At 42.8% G+C, this 16,535-nt stretch overlaps 1 protein-coding gene and 1 long non-coding RNA gene across 9 annotated transcripts in view; one reads left to right on the plus strand and one right to left on the minus strand.

The window, feature by feature from the left end:
• The window catches only part of LOC140425211 (G patch domain-containing protein 2-like), a 398,136-nt gene that overhangs the window by 262,783 nt on the left and 118,818 nt on the right, over window positions 1-16,535 (minus strand). The gene's annotated exons all lie outside the window — the stretch shown is intronic.
• Window positions 1-16,535, plus strand: part of LOC140425243 (uncharacterized) — a 42,791-nt gene that overhangs the window by 5,406 nt on the left and 20,850 nt on the right. Inside the window, exons 3-4 of the long non-coding RNA XR_011947797.1 lie at window positions 6,579-6,745; window positions 15,617-15,848. This is a non-coding gene — a long non-coding RNA (uncharacterized lncRNA). The remainder of the gene's footprint in view (window positions 1-6,578; window positions 6,746-15,616; window positions 15,849-16,535) is intronic.

Genomic DNA, 16,535 nt, shown 5'->3' on the forward strand with positions numbered 1-16,535 from the left:
GTGGGGGCACTCTTTCCCTTCCGCCTCCGCCACGGTCTCCACCATGGCGGAGGCAGAAGAGGCTCCCTCCACTGCGCATGCGTGGGAAGCTGTCAGCGGCCGCTGACGCTCCCGCGCATGCGCCGCCCGGAGATGTCATTTCCGCGCCAGCTGGCGGGGCGGAAATTCGTCCGGCGCCGACCTAACCCCTCAAGGTTGGGGCTCGGCCCCCAAAGATGCGGAGCATTCCGCACCTTTAGGGCGGCGCGATGCCCGTCTGATTTGCGCCGTTTTGGGTGCCAGTCGGCGGACATCGCGCCGTTTCCGGAGAATTTCGCCCCACAACTGAGCATCTTTGACATCCAGTTGTCTGCAATTATTACGATGTCCCTTTAGTTGACTACACGTGCTGACCACCCAATATTATCATTTCTCTCCCTTCTGCCACTCTTGAACCTCCCCCCTTCCCATTCTCCTCTAAATTATTTGCAAAATTTTTTCATGTATGCCATTCTCTTAATTTTGTTCTGTGGAATGCCAATTCATTCGCCAACATTGAACCTGTCCCATGTCTGAAAAACTGGGTGCTGAGGTTTCTCCAAAAATACAAGTGTTATGTCAATTCCTTTAAAACATGCAATTTGTTGAAAGAACTGGGAACACATTATGCCATACTTTTGGAACTGATTGATTTTTATTAACCAATTTAGTTTGAAACGAGATTAACGATTTTAATATTTCAAATTATTTTGCAAATAGATGTCTGAACTTGTTTCTATGCAGATAAATAAATTGACATAATGGGCATGACTTACTGGCCTCATCGATACCGACTTGGTGACGTAACGAGGTTGTTGAATCTTGCGAGAGCCTCTCGCGGGATTCACGACACTTGATTCGTCTCGCGAGATTCATTCGAACCTCGAGAGATGTCGCAATCCGGATCTCACCCTCGCTGGGTGAGATCCAGATATGCATATTTAAATGATCTATTAGGCTCATTTAATTATGGCTGCGCACGATTTTCCTGGCGCCCGGGAATAACGCCCCCCCCCCCCCCCCCCCCCCCCCCCCAGCGAGGCCTGGACCAGGCACCATTTAGTACTGGTCCACTCAAATGTGGACCAGGCATAACGGCACCTGGGAGGTTTTCCAGGTCATTGGAGACTCCTAGGTGGTCAGGGACAGTGTAGATGGTCCACTGGCTCTCCCACTGGCACCCGAGCACCTTGGCATTGCCAGGGTGGCACTGCCAAGGACCAGGGCCTGAGGGGGGCCATGCCCATGAAAGGTGGTTATGGGGGTGGGGGTGGGGTTAAGGGCGGGTATGAAGGGGCCTCATAACAGGTTGGGAGGGGGTTAAATGTGGGGGCCCAAAATGGAGGATGGCGAGGCTTGAAATAAGGGGGGCCCATAGTGGGATATCCTCACTTGGGAGGGGGGGGGGGGGTGTATAATGCCCACATGTGCATGGGGTTACATTGTCCATGGGGAAGGGGTTATGGGGGACCCTCAAGCTCACTTAAAGATCGTGGCGAGTTCAGCTCCCAGTGATGAAAACATTTCGAAGTGTAAGCAGGGATAAAGTCCCCAAGGCCCAAAATAATGATTAAGTGTGGTAGAGTGGTGTAGATCTCACTCAAAAAGCCAGCGAGAAACACCCCACCAAACTCGCCCAAAAAGGTACTTAGAATTTTTTTGATTGATCACGGCCCGTATCTCTTCAGCAATGTATATCGTAAGGCTCATATGGAGGGTGTTTGGATCCGATTGTTTGTAATCGTGAATACATTATAACTGAAATGGATTTTGGATTGATGTGAAAGGTTTTAGTTTGCGTGTCTTTATTTTAAACATGTAATGACATAACATTGTTGTTAAAGAATTTTCTTTGCTAGTTATAATTTGCTGATATAACTAGGAGTCTTTTCTCCCTGGTGCAATATTACTGGACTGAAGCTAGTCTCAATACCTGAAGAGAGGGGTATACAAGATCTGTAACCTAATTTGCACACTTAACAATCATGCTCTTGTATTTTTACTTTGCATACTCTACAAGTGATAAAGTCTGCTTACTCAAAAAGTGAACATTATTTGCCAAAGGATAAAAGTCCTACCATCAGAATATATAATAAGTTGTCACCTTGGAGCTCAATTAGCACTCATGTAAAAACCAGGCGTGTAAGGAGGAATGAGGTGCTGACATTATCTCTGCCAGCTAGATAATTACACCACCTTCATTTAGCAGTAGGGCAACACTACTGTAGCAACAAATTAACTCAAGCCCATTTGCAATTCATGGTGTGCTTCCTCATTTAATGCCATTTGTCTTACCCCAAGTGAACAATTTTCATTTTTTTTTGCTCCAGAAATGTAATAGCTCAGTTTGACTCCGAACATTACATCATCACCATCTTCCAGCTTCACTGTAAAACACATTCCAGTACAATTAGATAACTTATTCCTGCTCCCTTTAAATGGAAAGTGATGGCGCATTATCAGCCCCATCATGCTGAACCCTTATCCGCCAGATGTCCTCTCCTCTCACCCTCTGGCTATTCTTTGTGTGAAAGAGATTAGTGCAGTAGCACACTGTTTTCACTGTATTAGTTGGCCTGTTCTGTTTGCAGAGCCCTTTGTTGACACAAACTATGGAAAGTTGCATTTGAAGCAATAAATAATCTTTGTCAGCAGAAAGGGCATTGCAACAATATTCAGAACCTGGGTTTTGAATGAGGCACTCAATGCAGAGACTAATGAAGTGGCTGAAAAATACTGTCTTTGAAAAGACAGGCTCTGTTGAAATCTCTGCCCTTTTGCTGGTTTGAAAAGAAACTCATGAATGCTCTGTTGAAAGTCACCCTTATCTTACGCGTCTAGATGACCTGTGATAATCTTTCAGACACTTTGAGATAGCATTTGCTTTTGCTCATTACACTTACACAAAAATAATCACATTTATTGCCAAGTTTTAGCATTTTTTACAAATTTAACTAAACTGAGTGGCAGATTAACTACATGAAAGGACACGTTGCCTTATCAAGCTTTATCTTATTGAAATTAATAATAGCACAATATTAAAAGCAATGTTAAGGATGTAATGTGGTTCATACAGGAACCACCAAGTGTAAAATTTTTAGGTAAAGTAAAGTAAAAAAAGCCACTTACACTTATGCAGGAATTCATACTACTATTTTGGTAGTTGACCCAGAAGGTCAACTGTTGCACCTATCTGTAAAGCTTACTCCAATCAAGGCAGAAAATGTGTACTAGTGTATCAGTAATCACATTTTTTTACTTCCATGGCTCTGATAAGATGTCACGGAGTCCAGACATTGACCAATAATGCAAGGTGGTTGGCACAACAAATTATATTCAAACCAAACATATTGTAATACCAAAAATTATATACACTTACTTATTTAAAATAAAGGGGGCGGGATTCTCCGGCACCGGGGGTTTCCCGACGGCGTGGGGCTGCCCCACAATGGGAAACCCCATTGACCGGCCGCCGTAACGGAGAATCCCGCCGGCCAGTCGGGGCAGAAATGTGGCATGGCGGGGCAGAGAATCCACCCAGGATCTTTACTAAAATGCAGTTGGTTGACATTACACTAGCAAATGTTTCTGTCAATCTACAATCAAGGACTCCCATTTCCACCTCTGTGACATCACCGGAATCATACCCTCCCTCAGCTCATGTGCTGCTGAAATACTTGTCCTTCTCACTTTTGGACTTGACTATTTAGCACACTTCTGGCCAGCCTCCCATCTTACATTCTCCATAAATTGGAACCCATCCCAAACTCTGCTGCCCATATTCTAACTCTCACCAAGTCCCATTCACCTATCACCCTTTGCTTGCTGGCTTACACTGGCTTCAGATTGAGGAACGCCTCGATTTTAAAATTCTCATCTTGTTTTAAAATCCCTTCATGGCCTCCTCAACTTGTAACCTCCGCCAACCCTACAACCATCTAAGATCTCTGTGCTCCTCCAATTCTGACCCTTGCACATTCCTGATTTTAAATCACTATCATTGGTAGCTGTGCCATCAGCTGCCGAGGTCCTAAGAACTAAAGTTTACTCCCTAAACCTGCCTGTCTCTTTACTTCTCTTTCTTCCTTTAGGATGCTCTATAAAATCTACCTCTTTGACTAAACCCTTTGGTCATACACCCTAACATCTCCTTAAGAGGCTCAGTGTCAAGTTGAGCACTCCAGTAAAGCATGTTTGGACATTAAAGGCATTTTATAAAGGCAAGTTGCTATGGTTATAAGGAGAAAACAACATTTCCATGTTATTTTAAGTTGATTTTTCAGGAGATAATTCTCCAGATTTGGCAATAAAAATTGAAGTGTAACAGCAACTGTTCAGTACATAATGGTCATACTGCAAATATAATTTATTTAATACCGGTCTAAAAGTACCAGATATATTCCAAACATAAAATAGCAAACAACCATATTTTGGCTACTGGTAAAATCATGCAAGAATGATCCCTTTCCAGTAATGCTATGCATAACAAAGAGCTGGGAAACAATTATTGAAGCCTGTGAACATTTCTGCCCAAATGTATGCCACCTATGTTTTTGTCAGCCCGTGGACATTTGAGTCAGGCTTTCAGTACGTTGAAGGAATAGACACAACAATTGACTATCAATAGAGGAGCTCTGAGATGCTGTTCTGTGAGAAGTTATAGGCTTCAAAGGATTAAATAATCAAGCCATCAGACTTTCATGGTATTAAGGCAGCCAGTCTATACTGTTCTCAAAGTCTAAATCAAACAAACTGTTTTGTATGCTAACCTGCGATGGCTAGCTAAAAAACAATTGTGCTGCTAGGATACCTGTAAATATTTCATATTCTCCCAATTTGCACTAGATACAGAATTCAATTATAATTTTCTGAAGGGAAGAGCTTATGCTGTGCATATTTCAATATCACAACAGGCTGGAATCTCCATAATCTCACACTGTTAATGCCATACATCTCTTCAAAAATTAAAGATTCTTTATTGTATATTGATAGGACATCATACGAATATAAGAACATAAGAAATAAGAGCAGCAGTAGTCCATGCAGTCCCTCAAGCTTGCTCTATCATTCAATATAAACGCGACTGATTTTCAGCTTCAACTCCTCTTTTCTGTCCGCACCCCATATCTCTGGATAAATAAGTTGAATGAAATGAAATGAAATGAAAATCGCTTATTGTCACGAGTAGGCTTCAATGAAGTTACTGTTAAAAGCCCCTAGTCGCCACGTTCCGGCGCCTGTTCGGGGAGGCTGGTACGGGAATCGAACCGTGCTGCTGGTCTGCCTCGGACTGCTTTAAAAGCCAGCGATTTAGCCCAGTGTGCTAAACCAGCCCCTGGTCAACTATGGCAGGTCCACATTCCTATGGAATAGAGAATTCTAAAGACTCAAAATCCTGTGAGTGAAGCAGTTTCTCATTTTTCTTCATTAATTAATAAGGCTCGGGTGTCGCTGGCTAGGCCAGCATTTATTACCCATTCCTAATTGCCCTTGAGAGTTGATGGAATGCTGCCTTCTTGAACTATTACAATCCACGTGTTGCAGAAACACCTAGAGTGCTGTCAGGAAGGGAAATCAATCCCAAATGATGGGCCCCTTATCCTGAGACTGTGCACCCGTGTTCTAGATTCCCCAGCCAGTGGAAAGAACCACTCAGTGTCTACTCTGTCAATCTTCTTCAGCACCTTGTATGTGTAGTAAGATCACCTCACATTCTTCTAAACTCCAGAGAATATAGACTCAATTTACTCAGCCTCTCATCACAGGACAACCATCTATCATGCCTTATTATCACACCTTAAGTGTTCACTGCCACAAGTTTGTGAAGGGCAAGAAATTGTCACAGGTTTAAATAACATACTGACTTTTAAACAATCAGAAATCATTATTTATTTAGGGAACTCTTCATAAATAGATTTCATTGAGAAGATGAGGGAAGTGAACAAATCATTCAAACAACTTTTCCAAGAGTTTCCAGCGGTAATATTGGTTACACACAAATCCCAATATAACTATTGTTAAAAATAACAGATTTTTAATCTTCGGTAACAAGTCAGGACGTTTAGTCTTTGTAGGGTCCAGTGTTGCTCTTCTATCTTCAGACCTTGCAGGATGGTTCACACTCTCACAAATGCATGCATTAAGTATTACTCAGTTAACAGCTTTCTTTATGTTTAGGCACCATGAGACAGCAAACCCGGCCTCAGCAACTAAGGAAGGGCTCCAGCTAGCTGGTCATTGTTCTTTTGATGCTATCTGCATTTGATCATATTCATTTCTGCTCAGTACTCTTGGCACTCTTCTGGGCTTTCTAACTTCCCCATAGTGGATGTATTTGGTGCCTGCACAAGGTGGAGTGAGCTGCTGGCTTGTTTGCTGTTATGACCGATGTCACCGTAATATACCAAAGGTATGATGTATGGTATGACAGAAGGTTGTCCTACGATGAGTAAATTGGGTCGATATTCTCTCGTGGTAGACTCCAAGAAAACCAGCAGAGAACTAAGCATTTAAACAGTGGCAACTTGTCAATTCACTCCATGCTGTGCTTTGTTTTGCAGTTTACAGTGTAAAAGCAATCACACATTTAGAAAATAGGATATTAGCCTCAAACTTAATAAAGCCAAGATCTCCTCATTTCACACTTTTCGTGGCTCGATTTTGAAGGCGATCGAGCATTGAATCAAAAGCCTGTAGTTGGGGTGTTCCCCCAATACCACCCTATTTGGTAAGTCTCTAGTCTGTTTTATGTGACCCCTCTTTCTTTTAATACATATAAGTGGTGCTGATTTTAGATTTTGGAACAACGTAGACAATACTCGATGTCACTTAGATGAAAATTCTGTTTGTGATTGCACAATGCTTTATAGAAGCACAATATGTAAGAATTGTGTGATTTTATAAGTATATTTCAACAACACCTGCCTATCAACAATGGCATGAATATGTAAAAAAGCTGAAAGGTTGCAAAAGTGCTTTGCGTGCTACTGGAGTGAGACCTCTGGCCATATACTTGGAGTTGGTGAAGTGTGTACTTTTTCCTTGACAATCTTTTAGAAGTCTAAAAGACATTTTCCTCATTTCCTATGAGCATGGAAGATTGAATTCATTTGTTCAGCCACATCTATTCAGGAATTTTAGATACTGCCCGTTAGAATAATTCACCTTGCCTTCTAAGAAAGCAACCTTAATTTGCTATATGTCATTGCTGAATTGGGACAGTCTTGTTTCATAGAATTTACAGTGCAGAAGGAGGCCATTCGGCCCATCGAGTCTGCACCGGCTCTTTGAAAGAGCACCCTACCCAAGCCCACACCTCCACCCTATCCCCATAACTCAGTAACAACATCCAACACTAAGGGCAATTTTGGACACTAAGGGCAATTTAGCATGGCCAATCCACCTAACCTGCACATCTTTGGACTGTGGGAGGAAACCGGAGCACCCGGAGAAAACCCACGCACACATGGGGAGAACGTGCAGACTCCGCACAGACAGTGACCCAAGCTGGGAATCGAAACTTGGACCCTGAAGCAATTGTGCTAACCACTATACTACCGTGCCTCTTTTCTACCCTACAATGCGGACAAATCCAATTCATGATTGGCTCCAGTTCTGCTTTAAAATTGAGCATGAGCCCTTAAAAGAACTATTTCACTAGTTATCCTTCCCTGCAAAATCAGCATTGTTTTCTTGGCTAACTTTGCAAGAAGCCTATTCAAGTTATTTGACATTGTATTGGGAGCAGAATTTCCACCCTACAAAGTGCACTTACTTTTTTAAATCTTAATTTGGAGAGACAATCGACTTATTGCCATTTGCTTCACTCAAATTTTCACAGCTTGAATTCTTAGTTCCGGAGGAGGGAAGGAAGATTTAAATAGTAAAATATTTAGAAATATAGAAAATTCACAGCACAAATGGATGCCATTCTGCCCATCGTTTCTGTGCTGGCCAGAAAACAGCTATCTAACCTAATCTCACTTTCCAACTCTTGATTTTTGGCCCTGTAAGTTATGCATATCTAAGCACTTTTTTTTAAAATGCTGAGCGGGTTTCTGCCACTACTACGCTTTCAAGCAGCGAGTTCCAGACCTCCAGCACTCTTTAGGTGAAAAGATTTCTCAACTTCCTTCTACCAATTATTTCAAATATATTCCTCTGGTTATTGACTTCACCCTAACCACTATCGGTGCACCTTATACTTTTATACACCTTAATTAAATGCCTCTCTTAGCCTCCTTTGTTCATAGCTCCAGTCCTGGCAACATATTCATAAAGCTCCACTGTACCCTCTTTCCTTCCTGTAATGCAGGGACTGTACACTGTTGTGGCCTCACTAATGTTTTCTAAAGCTCCAGCAGAACATCTCTGCTGTTATATTCTGTAGCTCAGATTATAAGTTAAATATCCCATAGGCCTTCTTCACTACTTTATCTCCCTGTTCTGCTACTTCAGGGATTTGTGGACTTGCAGGAAGTCCCACTATTCTTCCAACTTCTCAGTATTTTACCACTTGTTATAAATTGCCTTGTTTGCTCTCCCCAAATGCATTACGTAACATTTCTCCAAACTGAATTCCATTTGCAACGTGTTGTTCACTTGATCAGTCCATTGAAATCTTTCTACAGCTTTCTTCCTCATGATCAAGCACACGTTCAATTTTTGTATCATCTGCAAACTTCTTAATCATGATCTATAAATTTAATTCTAAATTATTGATACATACCACAAAAAATAGGAGACCTACTTTTGAGCCCTGTGGAACCACGGTGATCACAACCTTCTGGTCAGAAAAGCACCCATTGACCACTACCCTCTGCTGGAGCCAATTTTGGGTCCGACTTGCCACTTTTCTTTGGGTGCAAGGGGCTTTTGTTTTCTGGTCAATTTACCATGTGCTAACATATAAAAAACCTTGCTAAAATCCATGTGGACTACTTGAAACAGGATCCTCATTGACCTTCCTCGCTATTTCTTCAAAAATTCAATCAAATTAGTCAGACATGACCTTCCTTTAACAATTCCATGCTGACTGCCCTCGATTAATCCATGCCTCACCAAATGATGATTTATACTGTCCCTTAGAATGTTTCCAATTATTTGCCCACTGCTGAGGTTAGGCTGGACTGGCCTGTAATTACTCAGTCTATCCCATCCTCCCTCTTTAAACAATGGTACAATGTTAGTCCTCCAGCACCACACCTGCAGCTAGAAGGAATTGTAAAATGATGATCATTGCCTGACCCATACTCCCTCACATTGCTTAGCAACCTTGGATAAATTTCATCCAGGCTTTGCAATTTATCTATTTTCAAAGATGGTACAAATCCCTAATATTTTGTGCCAGGCAAGGACCATCGCTAATAAGACAGAATCCAAACAGCTCCCCTTGACATTCAATGGCATTGCCATCGTTGAATCCCCCCACTCGCAACATCCATTGTGAGCACTGACCAAAAACTGAACTGAATCAGACATAGATATACTGTGGCTACAAGAGCAGGTCAGAGACTGGAATTTTGTGGATTGTAACTCATCTCCTGACTCCCCACAGCCTATCCAAGACACAAGTCAGGAGCATGGTAGAATGCTCTCCACTTGCCTGGATGAGTGCAGCTCCAACATTCAAGAAGCTTCACCATTCAGACCAAAGAACCCGTTAGATTGGCACCCCATCCACCACCTTTAACATTCACTCTCTCCAACACCGATGCACAATTGCAGCAGATGCACTGCAGCAACTCAGCAAGGATTCTTCGACAGATCCTTCCAAATTTATAACCTCTACCATCCAGAAGGACAAGGGCAGCGAATGTATGGGAACACTACCACCTGCAAGTTCCCCTCCAAGTCACACACCATCGTGACTTGGAACTATATGGTGATTCCTTCAGTGTCATTGGGTCAAAATCATGGAACTCCAGCACTGTGGTGTACCTACACATGTACTAGTGGTTCAAGAAGGCGGCTCAATACCAGTACCTTAATCACAAATAGGGGTGGGTAATAAATGCTGACCTATCCAGTGATAGATAAACCCAAATAAAAATAATCCAATCTATGTTCATACCATCCAAAATTTCATAGTCCCCCGCCTTAACTATAATGCCTGCATCATCCCCCTCTTTTGCAAAGCCAGGTGTAAAGGATTCATTAAGAATCATACCCATGTCTTGCACCTCCACACATGACTTTTCTGTCTCCAACAGGCTCCACTCTTAAGTTATTCAGTTGCTCATTATGTATCAGAAAACATCTTTGGGTTCACTTTCCAATATTTTTTTCACACCCTCTCTTTTCTTACCTAATTTCCTTTTCAATTTCAACCCAGCACTTTAATTTAAAAAAAATAGAAAGTGCCCAATTCTTCTTTTTTCCAATTAAGGGGCAATATATCATGGCTAATCCACCTTCCTAAACATCTTTGGGTTGCGGGGGTGAGAACCATGCAGACACGGGGAGAATGTGCAAACTCCACAGACAGTGACTTTGACGCGGTGAGGCAGCAGTGCTAACCACAGTGCCACCATGCCGCCCATCACCCCAGCATGGCGCCGCGTCGTTCGCTGGTGGCGGGATTCTCTGCTTCCGCCGCTGTCGATGGGAATTCCCACTGAAGACACCCCACATGGCCGAGAAACCCGTGGGCAGGGGGTGTGCTGCAGTCAGGACCAGAGAAACCCGGCCCCAGCAAAAGGCGAGAGAATTCCGGCTAAGGTCCCGTTTTTTGTCTTATCTTACTTGTTCTGTAACCTGTATGTCCTTTTGTCAACTGGGGACAGCAGGGATGGGGGTGGTCTAGATTTGGGAGCCTCACACTTTTTCTTTGTGGAAAGATGTTCGGTCTGAACAGTCTCTCGTCTCATTCTTGAATGTCTCCTTTAGCTCTAGCACTAATTTACCTTCAGCCGCTGTTTCCAGTCCACTTTTTCCAAATTACTTATCAGCTTAGAAAATTGATTTTCCCCAGTTAAAAATGTTTGTTCTTCAGTTATTTATGCCTTCCCATGGCAAATTTAGAGGAAACATTTGACTGGGCAAGAGAGTATGGGTGGGGATTCTGTAACCTCCTGCCTGTGCGGAGGCCAAGGAGACTCATGATTTTCATGCCCCCAAAATTTCTGGCCTTTAAGGCAATTAATGCCCACATAAGGGCCTGATCCCACCACTATTGGTATTTAACCAGCAGCGGACAGGGCAGTTGCCTGATGAGAACCCAAAAAACAAGTGAGACTTGGCGTTGGAAAGCGGTGGCCTTCTTGAGAGTCACACTCCTGCCCTTTCTTCTGACCCCCTCCCTGGCACCTCCATCCTGCCCTCACTCACCTGATCCTGAGGCCCCACCCAGAACATTACTGACGGCTACCACCACTCCAGGTGAGCAATGCTGATCCCAGAGAAGGCCTAATACTAGCGACATCAGTGCCTGATTTGCACTTAATACAGCAGGCCTTCCCCAAAGGAGGTGATGTGGACTCTTGCTGGCTCTCCAGTCACCCCATCACATGGATTAAATTCCACTCAGTAAAACTGCTTTTGGTATCTTCATAATGCAGAAGATATACCTTTATATTGAAAGCACTCCTCCTCCTTCTGCAGGATTTTCACAAAGTTGGGTACTCCGTAGAGGTGTACAAATGGCAGCCAGGACTCAATTCCTGACCCCATTACTGGTAGCCTCAATTTTAAGGGTGCAGGCTGGTGTGGGTTGCGAGCGCACATCATGCACTCCTGACCTCACCAGCTTCATTGCGTAGTTCAGCATCTCCTAGGCCCCAGCAATTTTCAGGTTATCGGGTCAGCTTTTAAAGTACTTGCGGTTCATGGTCCCTCCGAAGTGTTGTGAATCATACCCTGGAGGAAGAAGCTTTTAAAAGGGAAGTTAAAATTGTATTACGCATGCTAAGCTATGCCCCTCTATTCACCCGCAATGCCACTTATCCGATGCTATGGGACTTCCATGCCCATTCACACACTATACACACTTTACAGACCAAAGTCAATCATAACTCTCTACAGCCCTATAAAAGTGTCAATCGGACCCTTATAAGTGTCAATAGGAGAAACTGCAAGCAGTTGAAACCTTTTTATCTTATGTAAATAAACATACAATTGACAGAACAGATCACAGAGCAAGAGTTGTCAATCAAGCAATGTTTTCTCTGGGGAATAGCTGTTTCAACAGACTAATGGATGCCTGGAGCTTTTTTTTATAAACATAGAAACATTGATTAATATTGTGGGGTCATGGGGTGGGTAGAAGGGCATAGCCTGGAATGTTGGTGTGAGGGTCCATGGGGGTGGCTGGAGGGACATAGGTGGTACAGATGGGGCATGGGAATTTGTGGGGGCTGAAGAGGTATGACGGATTAGGGTTATTCTTTGTTTTGCGGTCATTATTAGAACTGGAACAAAGTCCTAGACCAGCGAGGTGGCCCAATTAAACAATCCGCGTTTACACCTGGCAGCCCCTGCGACTACCTCCAAACACTTTCAGGGGAGTGGCCTCACTTTAGCATCTGACCTCAGCGCATGGCGTGCACGCCAAGCTGGGAAATTTCCCGACTCCAGCTACTCGCGTCCAGGATGAAAATCCAGCCCATAATCCACACTTTGGTAAAGTTATTACCTCTTAATAGTGAAATTCTACATTCACTGTTTAAAATGTAATAAAGTAGGCTTTAATCATATCAGAATCAAATGGATGGAACGCTACTCAGTTTACAAATTTCACACACCATTTTTCAACAAAATAAGGTGCACAATATAGATAATAGACAGGAAGCTTACTAACCCATTCACCTAACGAATCAAATGGTGACTGCATTTGTAACATAGTTATTCCAGATTTTCAGGACCGAAGTTCCAATTCCTTCCTAATCTTAACTCCGTTATCTTGACACATATATGTATATGCGTTCTCAGTCTTTTATGCTTGATTTTTTAAAGTGGTATTTCGAAGGTATACAAGAATGATTTTATTATAACACGTCCTATACAGACAATGCAGAAAGATAACTTGATTGTATGAGAATTTTACATAAAATTCATACTTTCATTGCTGTAACATGCGGTGGAAGTAGGCATTTATTTTTATTGGGGCACAGCAGCAGCATTCAACAGGTTGGAAGCATGAAGAAGGTTCTTGAGTTTTGACTGGCACCATCTCGTCCCAATCTCAGGATGGTTCTGCTGGCCCCTGGTAGGTGTTGGAAGGGCAAGAAAGAAAGCACTTGGAAACCAGTTGCAAGTACAACCTGTATAACCCCCAAGAGTCAGGGCAGCACGGTGGCACAGTGGGTTAGCCCTGCTGCCTCACGGCGCCGAGGTCCCAGGTTCAATCCCAGCTCTGGGTCACTGTCCGTGTGGAGTTTGCACATTCTCCCCGTGGTTGCGTGAGTTTCACCCCCACAATCCAAAGATGTGCAGGTTAGGTGGATTGGCTATGCTAAATTGTCCCTTAATTGGAAAAAATTAATTGGTACTCTAAATTTATATTTTAAAAAATTCCAAGAGTAGCAAATATTCTACAGATATTTTGTCCGTGTTTGTTGTTTCTTTTGACAAGGGGGTAAGGGAATATTTTTCACCGAAGTATGCAAATTGCACGAGCCTGAATACCACTGGAAGTTGGTGCACTCCTCAGGAGAAGGACAGGATGAGAATCCGAGGAAACTGAGTTTTTTTTACTAGGCCTCTTGGTCGAAAAGTCCCTACCCAAAAGAGCTGGATGTGTTAGCAGGTCTACAATGCATTTAAAGCCAAACTGTAACATCTATTCTGAAAGGAAATGGTGCTTTGTGATACTATTTGTGCTTTGAACCACAATTCCGTTGCAGATGATTGTGAAAATGACAGGTATATGTAACCAGTCCAAGAAATGTGTAGCGTCTACCAAATATTTCTTTTCTTTTCAGATTTCAGGCATTAGGAAGTGGATCTCTCTTTTTCCCCATGTCACCTGTACAACTTTACAGCAATATAACCCTGAGAAATACCTCCTGGACACAAAAGGCACCACAAAATAGCAGCTGCCATCACAAACTGGAGGAGTGTATTCTTGGTCACTTAAAATACCCTCAGCCCCACTCACTGTAAACATATCTTAGTTTGCAACTTCAAGCACTCCTTCCACGTGAAACACTGATTTACATGTACTTCTCTTAATTTAATATGCTGTTCTTGCTGCTCACAATGCAGTCTGCTGTGCACTGGGGAGACCGAATCACAGATTGGGTGACTGTTTTGCAGAACACCTCTGTTCAAGTCCACAAGCATGTTCCTAAGCTTCCAGTCACCGGTCATTTTAATTCTCCACTTTTCTCTCAAGCTGATACCTTTGTCCACAGCCTATGACAGTACTCAAATGGAGCACAATGCAAGCTCGGGAAACAGCGCCTTTAGTTTTCGATTAGGAGAGATCTAGGAGTACAGGTCCACAGGTCACGGTAACACAAGTGGAGAAGATAGTCAAGAAGGCATACGGCATGCTTGCCTTCGTTGGCCGGGGCATTGAGTATAAGAATTGGCAAGTCATGTTGCAGCTGTATAGAACCTTAGTTAGGCCACACTTGGAGTATAGTGTTCAATTCTGGTCGCCACACTACCAGAAGGATGTGGAGGCTTTAGAGAGGGTGCAGAAGAGATTTACCAGGATGTTGCCTGGTATGGAGGGCATTAGCTATGAGGAGCGATTGAATAAACTCTGTTTGTTCTCACTGGAACGACGGAGGTTGAGGGGCGACCTGATAGAGGTCTACAAAATTATGAGGGGCATAGACAGAGTGGATAGTCAGAGGTTTTTCCCCAGGGTAGAGGGGTCAATTACTAGGGGGCATAGGTTTAAGGTGCGAGGGGCAAGGTTTAGAGGAGATATACGAGGCAAGTATTTTTTACACAGAGGGTAGTGGGTGCCTGAAACGCGCTGTCGGAGGAGGTGGTGGAAGCAGGGACGATAGTGACATTTAAGGGGCATCTGGACAAATACATGAATAGGATGGGAATAGAGGGATACGGACCCAGAAAGTGTAGAAGATTTTAGTTTAGACGGGCAGCATGGTCGGCACGGGCTTGGAGGGCCGAAGGGCCTGTTCCTGTGCTGTACTTTTCTTTATTCTTTGTTCTCTTTTCTAATTGCCTTTTGGACTCAACACAGAGTTCAGCAATTTCAGACTTCAATCTCAGTGACCATTACGTCACTTATTTTTGAATATTTTGGTCTCAATCTAATATTTTCTGGTTTTGCTTTTGGGCGGCATTCACACCTCCTCTGGGCATATTTTTGTCTCCTTATTTATCCCATCATTATTCCCTTTCACTCTCTTCCACCAACTCTTTTGTCAATGAATGCCTCCTGCTTTACACCCTGACACAAAGCTTCAATTTTGTTCTTTTTCCACTCACCCCCATTGACGTAAAACCCATGATATTTCTAACCTTTCCCAGTTCTGATGAAAGGTCATCAGTTGAAACGTAAACGCTCTCTCTCACCTCAGATGTTGCCAGGCCTGCTGAGTATTTCTAGCATTTTTTGTTTTTGTTTCAGATTTCTAGCAACTGCTGTATTTTGTTTTTGTCTTAAACTTTCTTCTTTAAGCTTTCAGAGAATATCTAAGAGAGCCTACATGGTGGCATGCATCTGACCAGCAAGGAGAGAATTCTTGGTCCACATTTTGGAGCCAAATGAAAAGGGAAGGCCCTATTATTATTGGCATGAATTTCAACTAATTGTGAGGAATGGAGACATTTGCAGAAAAAACATTCTTTGAGAAGAACCTCAGGCTCCTAACAAAGATTGGATACACCGACTTTATCAACTATTCAGAAAGGTGAAACGTTCATTCAGTAAAGCTCAAAATATCGAACTCGACAAATAATGTTATTAAATAGAGTGCATATTTTGAAAAAAACTCCTCCTGCAGATATGCCTTGAATAATTTCAGATGTCCTGAGCGTGGCCATGAACTGAGTTTCTCTTATCTCTCAAAATTTTTATAACCCCAAAGAAATCTAATTCCATATTTTCCAATATTATATAGATGAACAACTATAGTTTTTAAAAAGAGGTTATTTTCATTCACAGATGCATAAATCAAAGATGGAATAGTCTCTTTAGCAGAGTTTACTTTACTTTAACTATATTTGCATAACATCATGAATATTCTGACATGACTCGCAAAGAAAGTCTATTATATGCAACTGCACATTCAAGTCCTGTACTAGGCATTAAGCTATGCTTTGAAGACAATACATTTAAGATGACTTTTACTTTCCCCACAATGGATGGGAGAAGATTGGGGGTGTTGGACTAAATGGGGCAGAATCTTTTTTTTTTTTTCGAAGTGTCAGTTCCAATGAGAAAACCGAGGAGAATTTGGCTGTGTGCTCCAACCGGAAAAGTCACCAAATAGTCAGCCTCTTGAAGAAAACATCCCCCCTCCCCCCCCCACGTGATTCATGCCACGCTGGTGGTGGCTTGCCTTTGATATGCTCGCCGCAGGAAAACTTAAATCTCT

The sequence above is a fragment of the Scyliorhinus torazame genome, chromosome 1 (genome assembly GCF_047496885.1).
Source record: "Scyliorhinus torazame isolate Kashiwa2021f chromosome 1, sScyTor2.1, whole genome shotgun sequence".
NCBI classification, from domain to species: domain Eukaryota; kingdom Metazoa; phylum Chordata; class Chondrichthyes; order Carcharhiniformes; family Scyliorhinidae; genus Scyliorhinus; species Scyliorhinus torazame.